We start from the raw sequence: 12,639 nt of genomic DNA, 5'->3' as shown, positions 1-12,639 counted from the left end.
TTGAAGCACTACAGGGTGGCTTGTGATTTGCATAAATCCATTAATATCAAAGTTCAGCCAGTTCCTGTAAAGCCATATATCAGTCCACTAGTTCTGGAGGCTCCACAGATTTTTCATCCAGTCAGATCTACCTGACATTCACAATCGTTGATTAATGGACTCTTGTCTTCCCCATTCATGCAAGGAGGATCTTTTCCAACAAGGAAGGTTGGAAGGTACAACAAACAACTAGCAGAGGGTAACATATAAAAGTATAGCCAGTTATAAAAGCTGGAGGTGACTACAGGGCATGGCAAGAATTAAGTGTCTTAACAAAAGGAATCGAGCACCATTGTGACAGCAACGGATAACTCCCTTTGTGGGAGAGAGTTATATCATGTTTCAGATCAGTTTTCAAAACAGAAAAAGCTTCTTGTGGATTGAGCAATACATTTTAAACAACTACAGAGATGTACATATATAAAAGATAAAAAGCCACTGAAGATGAACATCTCCCCAAGCCTAAAGGAAGAAAGTATCCCCCTATACCAGTCATTAGGATCCAATTTAAAAAAAAGACCAAGTCCACACAAAGAACAAGAAGAAATTCACCTAACAACACTGCACAGCCTGCATGGTTGCTAACTAAATGGCTGCTAAAGCCACACCTAGGTCAGGCAATGACAGCAAGACCCAGGACACAAAGATTCAACAATCCATCTACATTCCACAGTGTGATGAAAGAATAAGATATAAAAAATAAGATATTTAAAGTTGGTGCCCCAAAACCCCAAACCAAAAAGAAAGTCAAGACCACCCCACAACTGGTCAATAGGCCAAAGGGAGAAAAATTCAACATGAAACACATGTGAAAAAAGTTGCCATCGATAACAGACACAGCCTACACACAGAAGGGCAGACTCACCGTTCTCCTGCTGCAGTTTCTCTGTCAAAACACAAGGGGCAAGGAGAACTGCTTGGTTAGCACGCCATGCCCAAGAAAGGCGAGCAAGCCACGTGTCCCCGGGGGCCCTGCGCACTGCCTGCACTGCCAGAGGCTCACATGCCTGGCAGCACCCTTGTGAGCGGGTGGTGCCAGGAGCTCTGCCCGCACCTGTCCTCAGCAGGGCACCCCGCGAGAGGGCCATCCCCACCACTGTCACCTCTGCCCTGCAGACCTGCCCACGCCTTGCCCCCGCAAGGACACCCGCTCGCCCCCTGCACAAGCACACTTACCAATCTGCCGCTCCCTGTGGGCTGAAAGACAAAGACATCCCGCAGCAGCTCCACGCCTGCCCTTGGCAGCCCCCAACCAACCAAAAGCAAGAGGCCAAAGCCACCCCAGGCGTGGACAAGGCAGCAGAGCCCACGGCTACCCAAAGCCTGCTGCCGGACGCAACCCCACCGAGCCACGGGGCTTTGCCCGGGGCTCTCGCACCAGCGGTGGCTGCAGGGGGGTTGGAGAGATGGTGCTTGCGCCGAGTCCCTGCTCACACTCGGCAAGGCCTCTGTGCCATGGCGGAAAGCGTCTGGGGAACGAGACGAGCTCACCTTGCTCTGCTCGAAGTTGTTCTGCCGAGGGACCGTGGAGAACAGCAGAAGACGACATCGAGTCAGGGCAGCCCAACAACTTCCGGACAAGTCCCGCCACCCTGCAGCTGCTCACCCCACCCGGGCACACCAAGAGCCTCTGGCGCAGCAGCTGGCTCACAGCCCTTGCAGCTGCTCCACCTAACGACCTTCTCACTGCACAAGGTGTCCATCCAGCCTCCCAACTGCCATCGCTCCCTTCCCCGCTGGGCCCCACTGCTCCTTTGTGCTCACGGCCCTCCGGACACATCAGCCGCAGCTCTCCCTTCCCGCAGCAGCCCCTTCCCTCACCCTCCTTGACGCAACACAGCCTCACCCACACCCAACACCGCCACACATACCCTCCCGCCCTCCCACCCGCACCTCGGGCATGCCAGAGCTCCCCTGCTGCCAGGGCCATGGCTCCCACCTCAGGCGGCTCCCTCCACGCGCCCCGCGGGTGGAAGAAGCAGGAGGGAAAGGCTGCCTTGAACCCAACTCTCTCTCTGCATGCCTGACCCCAAGCAAGCTCTCCTGTGTCTTTCTCAGGCTCTCGAGGGACACTTGTCCTCTGCTCTCCCACCCTTCCATCCAGCCATCAGACGCAGCCTCCGCGCCGCCAGCAAAACTCACCGTTCTCCTGCTGCAGTTTCTCTGTCAAAACACAAGGGGCAAGGAGAACTGCTTGGTTAGCACGCCATGCCCAAGAAAGGCGAGCAAGCCACGTGTCCCCGGGGGCCCTGCGCACTGCCTGCACTGCCAGAGGCTCACATGCCTGGCAGCACCCTTGTGAGCGGGTGGTGCCAGGAGCTCTGCCCGCACCTGTCCTCAGCAGGGCACCCCGCGAGAGGGCCATCCCCACCACTGTCACCTCTGCCCTGCAGACCTGCCCACGCCTTGCCCCCGCAAGGACACCCGCTCGCCCCCTGCACAAGCACACTTACCAATCTGCCGCTCCCTGTGGGCTGAAAGACAAAGACATCCCGCATCAGCTCCACGCCTGCCCTTGGCAGCCCCCAACCAACCAAAAGCAAGAGGCCAAAGCCACCCCAGGCGTGGACAAGGCAGCAGAGCCCACGGCTACCCAAAGCCTGCTGCCGGACGCAACCCCACCGAGCCACGGGGCATTGCCCGGGGCTCTCGCACCAGCGGTGGCTGCAGGGGGGTTGGAGAGATGGTGCTTGCGCCGAGTCCCTGCTCACACTCGGCAAGGCCTCTGTGCCATGGCGGAAAGCGTCTGGGGAACGAGACGAGCTCACCTTGCTCTGCTCGAAGTTGTTCTGCCGAGGGACCGTGGAGAACAGCAGAAGACGACATCGAGTCAGGGCAGCCCAACAACTTCCGGACAAGTCCCGCCACCCTGCAGCTGCTCACCCCACCCGGGCACACCAAGAGCCTCTGGCGCAGCAGCTGGCTCACAGCCCTTGCAGCTGCTCCACCTAATGACCTTCTCACTGCACAAGGTGTCCATCCAGCCTCCCAACTGCCATCGCTCCCTTCCCCGCTGGGCCCCACTGCTCCTTTGTGCTCACGGCCCTCCGGACACATCAGCCGCAGCTCTCCCTTCCCGCAGCAGCCCCTTCCCTCACCCTCCTTGACGCAACACAGCCTCACCCACACCCAACACCGCCACACTTACCCTCCCGACCTCCCACCCGCACCTCGGGCATGCCAGAGCTCCCCTGCTGCCAGGGCCATGGCTCCCGCCTCGGGCGGCTCCCTCCACATGCAACACGGGTGGAAGAAGCAGGAGGGAAAGGCTGCCTTGAACCCAACTCTCTCTCTGCATGCCTGACCCCAAGCAAGCTCTCCTGTGTCTTTCTCAGGCTCTCGAGGGACACTTGTCCTCTGCTCTCCCACCCTTCCATCCAGCCGCCAGATGCAGCCTCCGCGCCGCCAGCAAAACTCACCGTTCTCCTGCTGCAGTTTCTCTGTCAAAACACAAGGGGCAAGGAGAACTGCTTGGTTAGCACGCCATGCCCAAGAAAGGCGAGCAAGCCACGTGTCCCCGGGGGCCCTGCGCACTGCCAGAGGCTCACATGCCTGGAAGCACCCTTGTGAGCGGGTGGTGCCAGGAGCTGTGCCCGCGCCTCTCCCGTGCAGGGCACGCTCGGGAGGCCGTGGGCACCACACACTCCTCTTGGCCAAAGCACGCTGGCTGCCTGCCTCGGCCGCACGGCAGCCGCAGCCACCCCACACTCCCAACGCACTGCCTGCGCTACCCCACGCCCAGCAGGGCCCTACGCAGCGCGGCACAGCACAGGAACTCTTCCCCAAGGCAGGCTTGCTGCCACCAGCTCCTGCAAGCACGGGCACCCTCCCGCCCTCCTGCCGGCACCCAGCTGCAGTGGCAGCCCACTGCATGCACTCACCCTTCTCTGCATCCTTCCCCGCCTCTCGATGCGCCTGCAGCTCCTCTGCAAAACAGGGCTGCGTGGGCACAACGCAAAGCAACCATGGCCCACCACCTGCAGGAGCTCCGGCCAGCGCGGACAAGAAGGGTGCCTGGTGCTCTGAGCGCAGCAGCCTCCAGCCGCCACTGGCCTCCCGCCCACAGCCCTCCCACCCACGTGCTCGCCATGCCACAGGGCCAGGGCCCTGCTCAGCACACGCAGCCAGGGCTGCGGCGCCGGCTCCACGTGCCACAGCCACCTGCTCTTGCCAACAGGGCAGTTGCCGCAGATGCACGCTGCGCCTGCCCTCTGCCTGCACCTGGCCCCGCAGAAGCTGCCAGAGCCCCACCAACTGCCACCCCACGCCTCCTCTCCGCCTCTCACACAACCGATCCAAGCGTGCACTTCCCAACGGGACTGGCCCTTGCGTTGCTGTGGCCGGGGGCTCTTGGGACCCCTCCTGGGCCACAGTTTCTCCCCACAGCTCAGCACGAAGGACCGAGAGCCGGCACGAGCCAAGGCAGGCCACTGCAGGCCGCCCCTCCGACAACGCCATCCCACAGGCCCTGCCAGATCCATGCAGGTGAACAAGAGCAGCCAAGCACCCCGCGAGAGGGCCATCCCCGCCACTGTCACCTCTGCCCTGCAGACCTGCCCACGCCTTGCCCCCGCAAGGACACCCGCTCGCCCCCTGCACAAGCACACTTACCAATCTGCCGCTCCCTGTGGGCTGAAAGACAAAGACATCCCGCATCAGCTCCACGCCTGCCCTTGGCAGCCCCCAACCAACCAAAAGCAAGAGGCCAAAGCCACCCCAGGCGTGGACAAGGCAGCAGAGCCCACGGCTACCCAAAGCCTGCTGCCGGACGCAACCCCACCGAGCCACGGGGCTTTGCCCGGGGCTCTCGCACCAGCGGTGGCTGCAGGGGGGTTGGAGAGATGGTGCTTGCGCCGAGTCCCTGCTCACACTCGGCAAGGCCTCTGAGCCATGGCGGAAAGCGTCTGGGGAACGAGACGAGCTCACCTTGCTCTGCTCGAAGTTGTTCTGCCGAGGGACCGTGGAGAACAGCAGAAGACGACATCGAGTCAGGGCAGCCCAACAACTTCCGGACAAGTCCCGCCACCCTGCAGCTGCTCACCCCACCCGGGCACACCAAGAGCCTCTGGCGCAGCAGCTGGCTCACAGCCCTTGCAGCTGCTCCACCTAACGACCTTCTCACTGCACAAGGTGTCCATCCAGCCTCCCAACTGCCATCGCTCCCTTCCCCGCTGGGCCCCACTGCTCCTTTGTGCTCACGGCCCTCCGGACACATCAGCCGCAGCTCTCCCTTCCCGCAGCAGCCCCTTCCCTCACCCTCCTTGACGCAACACAGCCTCACCCACACCCAACACCGCCACACATACCCTCCCGCCCTCCCACCCGCACCTCGGGCATGCCAGAGCTCCCCTGCTGCCAGGGCCATGGCTCCCACCTCAGGCGGCTCCCTCCACGCGCCCCGCGGGTGGAAGAAGCAGGAGGGAAAGGCTGCCTTGAACCCAACTCTCTCTCTGCATGCCTGACCCCAAGCAAGCTCTCCTGTGTCTTTCTCAGGCTCTCGAGGGACACTTGTCCTCTGCTCTCCCACCCTTCCATCCAGCCATCAGACGCAGCCTCCGCGCCGCCAGCAAAACTCACCGTTCTCCTGCTGCAGTTTCTCTGTCAAAACACAAGGGGCAAGGAGAACTGCTTGGTTAGCACGCCATGCCCAAGAAAGGCGAGCAAGCCACGTGTCCCCGGGGGCCCTGCGCACTGCCTGCACTGCCAGAGGCTCACATGCCTGGCAGCACCCTTGTGAGCGGGTGGTGCCAGGAGCTCTGCCCGCACCTGTCCTCAGCAGGGCACCCCGCGAGAGGGCCATCCCCACCACTGTCACCTCTGCCCTGCAGACCTGCCCACGCCTTGCCCCCGCAAGGACACCCGCTCGCCCCCTGCACAAGCACACTTACCAATCTGCCGCTCCCTGTGGGCTGAAAGACAAAGACATCCCGCAGCAGCTCCACGCCTGCCCTTGGCAGCCCCCAACCAACCAAAAGCAAGAGGCCAAAGCCACCCCAGGCGTGGACAAGGCAGCAGAGCCCACGGCTACCCAAAGCCTGCTGCCGGACGCAACCCCACCGAGCCACGGGGCATTGCCCGGGGCTCTCGCACCAGCGGTGGCTGCAGGGGGGTTGGAGAGATGGTGCTTGCGCCGAGTCCCTGCTCACACTCGGCAAGGCCTCTGTGCCATGGCGGAAAGCGTCTGGGGAACGAGACGAGCTCACCTTGCTCTGCTCGAAGTTGTTCTGCCGAGGGACCGTGGAGAACAGCAGAAGACGACATCGAGTCAGGGCAGCCCAACAACTTCCGGACAAGTCCCACCACCCTGCAGCTGCTCACCCCACCCGGGCACACCAAGAGCCTCTGGCGCAGCAGCTGGCTCACAGCCCTTGCAGCTGCTCCACCTAACGACCTTCTCACTGCACAAGGTGTCCATCCAGCCTCCCAACTGCCATCGCTCCCTTCCCCGCTGGGCCCCACTGCTCCTTTGTGCTCACGGCCCTCCGGACACATCAGCCGCAGCTCTCCCTTCCCGCAGCAGCCCCTTCCCTCACCCTCCTTGACGCAACACAGCCTCACCCACACCCAACACCGCCACACTTACCCTCCCGACCTCCCACCCGCACCTCGGGCATGCCAGAGCTCCCCTGCTGCCAGGGCCATGGCTCCCGCCTCGGGCGGCTCCCTCCACATGCAACACGGGTGGAAGAAGCAGGAGGGAAAGGCTGCCTTGAACCCAACTCTCTCTCTGCATGCCTGACCCCAAGCAAGCTCTCCTGTGTCTTTCTCAGGCTCTCGAGGGACACTTGTCCTCTGCTCTCCCACCCTTCCATCCAGCCGCCAGATGCAGCCTCCGCGCCGCCAGCAAAACTCACCGTTCTCCTGCTGCAGTTTCTCTGTCAAAACACAAGGGGCAAGGAGAACTGCTTGGTTAGCACGCCATGCCCAAGAAAGGCGAGCAAGCCACGTGTCCCCGGGGGCCCTGCGCACTGCCAGAGGCTCACATGCCTGGAAGCACCCTTGTGAGCGGGTGGTGCCAGGAGCTGTGCCCGCGCCTCTCCCGTGCAGGGCACGCTCGGGAGGCCGTGGGCACCACACACTCCTCTTGGCCAAAGCACGCTGGCTGCCTGCCTCGGCCGCACGGCAGCCGCAGCCACCCCACACTCCCAACGCACTGCCTGCGCTACCCCACGCCCAGCAGGGCCCTACGCAGCGCGGCACAGCACAGGAACTCTTCCCCAAGGCAGGCTTGCTGCCACCAGCTCCTGCAAGCACGGGCACCCTCCCGCCCTCCTGCCGGCACCCAGCTGCAGTGGCAGCCCACTGCATGCACTCACCCTTCTCTGCATCCTTCCCCGCCTCTCGATGCGCCTGCAGCTCCTCTGCAAAACAGGGCTGCGTGGGCACAACGCAAAGCAACCATGGCCCACCACCTGCAGGAGCTCCGGCCAGCGCGGGCAAGAAGGGCGCCTGGTGCTCTGAGCGCAGCAGCCTCCAGCCGCCACTGGCCTCCCGCCCACAGCCCTCCCACCCACGTGCTCGCCATGCCACGGGGCCAGGGCCCTGCTCAGCACACGCAGCCAGGGCTGCGGCGCCGGCTCCACGTGCCACAGCCACCTGCTCTTGCCAACAGGGCAGTTGCCGCAGATGCACGCTGCGCCTGCCCTCTGCCTGCACCTGGCCCCGCAGAAGCTGCCAGAGCCCCACCAACTGCCACCCCACGCCTCCTCTCCGCCTCTCACACAACCGATCCAAGCGTGCACTTCCCAACGGGACTGGCCCTTGCGTTGCTGTGGCCGGGGGCTCTTGGGACCCCTCCTGGGCCACAGTTTCTCCCCACAGCTCAGCACGAAGGACCGAGAGCCGGCACGAGCCAAGGCAGGCCACTGCAGGCCGCCCCTCCGACAACGCCATCCCACAGGCCCTGCCAGATCCATGCAGGTGAACAAGAGCAGCCAAGCACCCCGCGAGAGGGCCATCCCCGCCACTGTCACCTCTGCCCTGCAGACCTGCCCACGCCTTGCCCCCGCAAGGACACCCGCTCGCCCCCTGCACAAGCACACTTACCAATCTGCCGCTCCCTGTGGGCTGAAAGACAAAGACATCCCGCATCAGCTCCACGCCTGCCCTTGGCAGCCCCCAACCAACCAAAAGCAAGAGGCCAAAGCCACCCCAGGCGTGGACAAGGCAGCAGAGCCCACGGCTACCCAAAGCCTGCTGCCGGACGCAACCCCACCGAGCCACGGGGCTTTGCCCGGGGCTCTCGCACCAGCGGTGGCTGCAGGGGGGTTGGAGAGATGGTGCTTGCGCCGAGTCCCTGCTCACACTCGGCAAGGCCTCTGTGCCATGGCGGAAAGCGTCTGGGGAACGAGACGAGCTCACCTTGCTCTGCTCGAAGTTGTTCTGCCGAGGGACCGTGGAGAACAGCAGAAGACGACATCGAGTCAGGGCAGCCCAACAACTTCCGGACAAGTCCCGCCACCCTGCAGCTGCTCACCCCACCCGGGCACACCAAGAGCCTCTGGCGCAGCAGCTGGCTCACAGCCCTTGCAGCTGCTCCACCTAACGACCTTCTCACTGCACAAGGTGTCCATCCAGCCTCCCAACTGCCATCGCTCCCTTCCCCGCTGGGCCCCACTGCTCCTTTGTGCTCACGGCCCTCCGGACACATCAGCCGCAGCTCTCCCTTCCCGCAGCAGCCCCTTCCCTCACCCTCCTTGACGCAACACAGCCTCACCCACACCCAACACCGCCACACATACCCTCCCGCCCTCCCACCCGCACCTCGGGCATGCCAGAGCTCCCCTGCTGCCAGGGCCATGGCTCCCACCTCAGGCGGCTCCCTCCACGCGCCCCGCGGGTGGAAGAAGCAGGAGGGAAAGGCTGCCTTGAACCCAACTCTCTCTCTGCATGCCTGACCCCAAGCAAGCTCTCCTGTGTCTTTCTCAGGCTCTCGAGGGACACTTGTCCTCTGCTCTCCCACCCTTCCATCCAGCCATCAGACGCAGCCTCCGCGCCGCCAGCAAAACTCACCGTTCTCCTGCTGCAGCTTCTCTGTCAAAACACAAGGGGCAAGGAGAACTGCTTGGTTAGCACGCCATGCCCAAGAAAGGCGAGCAAGCCCCGTGTCCCCGGGGGCCCTGCGCACTGCCTGCACTGCCAGAGGCTCACATGCCTGGCAGCACCCTTGTGAGCGGGTGGTGCCAGGAGCTCTGCCCGCACCTGTCCTCAGCAGGGCACCCCGCGAGAGGGCCATCCCCACCACTGTCACCTCTGCCCTGCAGACCTGCCCACGCCTTGCCCCCGCAAGGACACCCGCTCGCCCCCTGCACAAGCACACTTACCAATCTGCCGCTCCCTGTGGGCTGAAAGACAAAGACATCCCGCAGCAGCTCCACGCCTGCCCTTGGCAGCCCCCAACCAACCAAAAGCAAGAGGCCAAAGCCACCCCAGGCGTGGACAAGGCAGCAGAGCCCACGGCTACCCAAAGCCTGCTGCCGGACGCAACCCCACCGAGCCACGGGGCATTGCCCGGGGCTCTCGCACCAGCGGTGGCTGCAGGGGGGTTGGAGAGATGGTGCTTGCGCCGAGTCCCTGCTCACACTCGGCAAGGCCTCTGAGCCATGGCGGAAAGCGTCTGGGGAACGAGACGAGCTCACCTTGCTCTGCTCGAAGTTGTTCTGCCGAGGGACCGTGGAGAACAGCAGAAGACGACATCGAGTCAGGGCAGCCCAACAACTTCCGGACAAGTCCCGCCACCCTGCAGCTGCTCACCCCACCCGGGCACACCAAGAGCCTCTGGCGCAGCAGCTGGCTCACAGCCCTTGCAGCTGCTCCACCTAACGACCTTCTCACTGCACAAGGTGTCCATCCAGCCTCCCAACTGCCATCGCTCCCTTCCCCGCTGGGCCCCACTGCTCCTTTGTGCTCACGGCCCTCCGGACACATCAGCCGCAGCTCTCCCTTCCCGCAGCAGCCCCTTCCCTCACCCTCCTTGACGCAACACAGCCTCACCCACACCCAACACCGCCACACCCACCCTCCCGCCCTCCCACCCGCACCTCGGGCATGCCAGAGCTCCCCTGCTGCCAGGGCCATGGCTCCCGCCTCGGGCGGCTCCCTCCACGCGCCCCGCGGGTGGAAGAAGCAGGAGGGAAAGGCTGCCTTGAACCCAACTCTCTCTCTGCATGCCTGACTCCCAAGCAAGCTCTCCTGCCTTTCTCGGGCTCTCGAGGGACACTTGTCCTCTGCTCTCCCACCCTTCCATCCAGTCCCACCAACAGCCGCCAGACGCAGCCTCCGCACCACCAGCAAAACTCACCGTTCTCCTGCTGCAGTTTCTCTGTCAAAACACAAGGGGCAAGGAGAACTGCTTGGTTAGCACGCCATGCCCAAGAAAGGCGAGCAAGCCCCGTGTCCCCGGGGGCCCTGCGCACTGCCTGCACTGCCAGAGGCTCACATGCCTGGCAGCACCCTTGTGAGCGGGTGGTGCCAGGAGCTGTGCCCGCGCCTCTCCCGTGCAGGGCACGCTCGGGAGGCCGTGGGCACCACACACTCCTCTTGGCCAAAGCACGCTGGCTGCCTGCCTCGGCCGCACGGCAGCCGCAGCCACCCCACACTCCCAACGCATTGCCTGCGCTACCCCACGCCCAGCAGGGCCCTACGCAGCGCGGCACAGCACAGGAACTCTTCCCCAAGGCAGGCTTGCTGCCACCAGCTCCTGCAAGCACGGGCACCCTCCCGCCCTCCTGCCGGCACCCAGCTGCAGTGGCAGCCCACTGCATGCACTCACCCTTCTCTGCATCCTTCCCCGCCTCTCGATGCGCCTGCAGCTCCTCTGCAAAACAGGGCTGCGTGGGCACAACGCAAAGCAACCATGGCCCACCACCTGCAGGAGCTCCGGCCAGCGCGGGCAAGAAGGGCGCCTGGTGCTCTGAGCGCAGCAGCCTCCAGCCGCCACTGGCCTCCCGCCCACAGCCCTCCCACCCACGCGCTCGCCATGCCACGGGGCCAGGGCCCTGCTCAGCACACGCAGCCAGGGCTGCGGCGCCGGCTCCACGTGCCACAGCCACCTGCTCTTGCCAACAGGGCAGTTGCCGCAGATGCACGCTGCGCCTGCCCTCTGCCTGCACCTGGCCCCGCAGAAGCTGCCAGAGCCCCACCAACTGCCACCCCACGCCTCCTCTCCGCCTCTCACACAACCGATCCAAGCGTGCACTTCCCAACGGGACTGGCCCTTGCGTTGCTGTGGCCGGGGGCTCTTGGGACCCCTCCTGGGCCACAGTTTCTCCCCACAGCTCAGCACGAAGGACCGAGAGCCGGCACGAGCCAAGGCAGGCCACTGCAGGCCGCCCCTCCGACAACGCCATCCCACAGGCCCTGCCAGATCCATGCAGGTGAACAAGAGCAGCCAAGCACCCCGCGAGAGGGCCATCCCCACCACTGTCACCTCTGCCCTGCAGACCTGCCCACGCCTTGCCCCCGCAAGGACACCCGCTCGCCCCCTGCACAAGCACACTTACCAATCTGCCGCTCCCTGTGGGCTGAAAGACAAAGACATCCCGCATCAGCTCCACGCCTGCCCTTGGCAGCCCCCAACCAACCAAAAGCAAGAGGCCAAAGCCACCCCAGGCGTGGACAAGGCAGCAGAGCCCACGGCTACCCAAAGCCTGCTGCCGGACGCAACCCCACCGAGCCACGGGGCTTTGCCCGGGGCTCTCGCACCAGCGGTGGCTGCAGGGGGGTTGGAGAGATGGTGCTTGCGCCGAGTCCCTGCTCACACTCGGCAAGGCCTCTGAGCCATGGCGGAAAGCGTCTGGGGAACGAGACGAGCTCACCTTGCTCTGCTCGAAGTTGTTCTGCCGAGGGACCGTGGAGAACAGCAGAAGACGACATCGAGTCAGGGCAGCCCAACAACTTCCGGACAAGTCCCGCCACCCTGCAGCTGCTCACCCCACCCGGGCACACCAAGAGCCTCTGGCGCAGCAGCTGGCTCACAGCCCTTGCAGCTGCTCCACCTAACGACCTTCTCACTGCACAAGGTGTCCATCCAGCCTCCCAACTGCCATCGCTCCCTTCCCCGCTGGGCCCCACTGCTCCTTTGTGCTCACGGCCCTCCGGACACATCAGCCGCAGCTCTCCCTTCCCGCAGCAGCCCCTTCCCTCACCCTCCTTGACGCAACACAGCCTCACCCACACCCAACACCGCCACACATACCCTCCCGCCCTCCCACCCGCACCTCGGGCATGCCAGAGCTCCCCTGCTGCCAGGGCCATGGCTCCCACCTCAGGCGGCTCTCTCCACGCGCCCCGCGGGTGGAAGAAGCAGGAGGGAAAGGCTGCCTTGAACCCAACTCTCTCTCTGCATGCCTGACCCCAAGCAAGCTCTCCTGTGTCTTTCTCAGGCTCTCGAGGGACACTTGTCCTCTGCTCTCCCACCCTTCCATCCAGCCGTCAGACGCAGCCTCCGCGCCGCCAGCAAAACTCACCGTTCTCCTGCTGCAGCTTCTCTGTCAAAACACAAGGGGCAAGGAGAACTGCTTGGTTAGCACGCCATGCCCAAGAAAGGCGAGCAAGCCCCGTGTCCCCGGGGGCCCTGCGCACTGCCTGCACTGCCAGAGG

The sequence above is a fragment of the Struthio camelus genome, chromosome 34 (assembly GCF_040807025.1).
Source record: "Struthio camelus isolate bStrCam1 chromosome 34, bStrCam1.hap1, whole genome shotgun sequence".
In the NCBI taxonomy this organism is placed as follows: domain Eukaryota; kingdom Metazoa; phylum Chordata; class Aves; order Struthioniformes; family Struthionidae; genus Struthio; species Struthio camelus.
Note: the sequence above shows the minus strand (reverse complement) of the source record.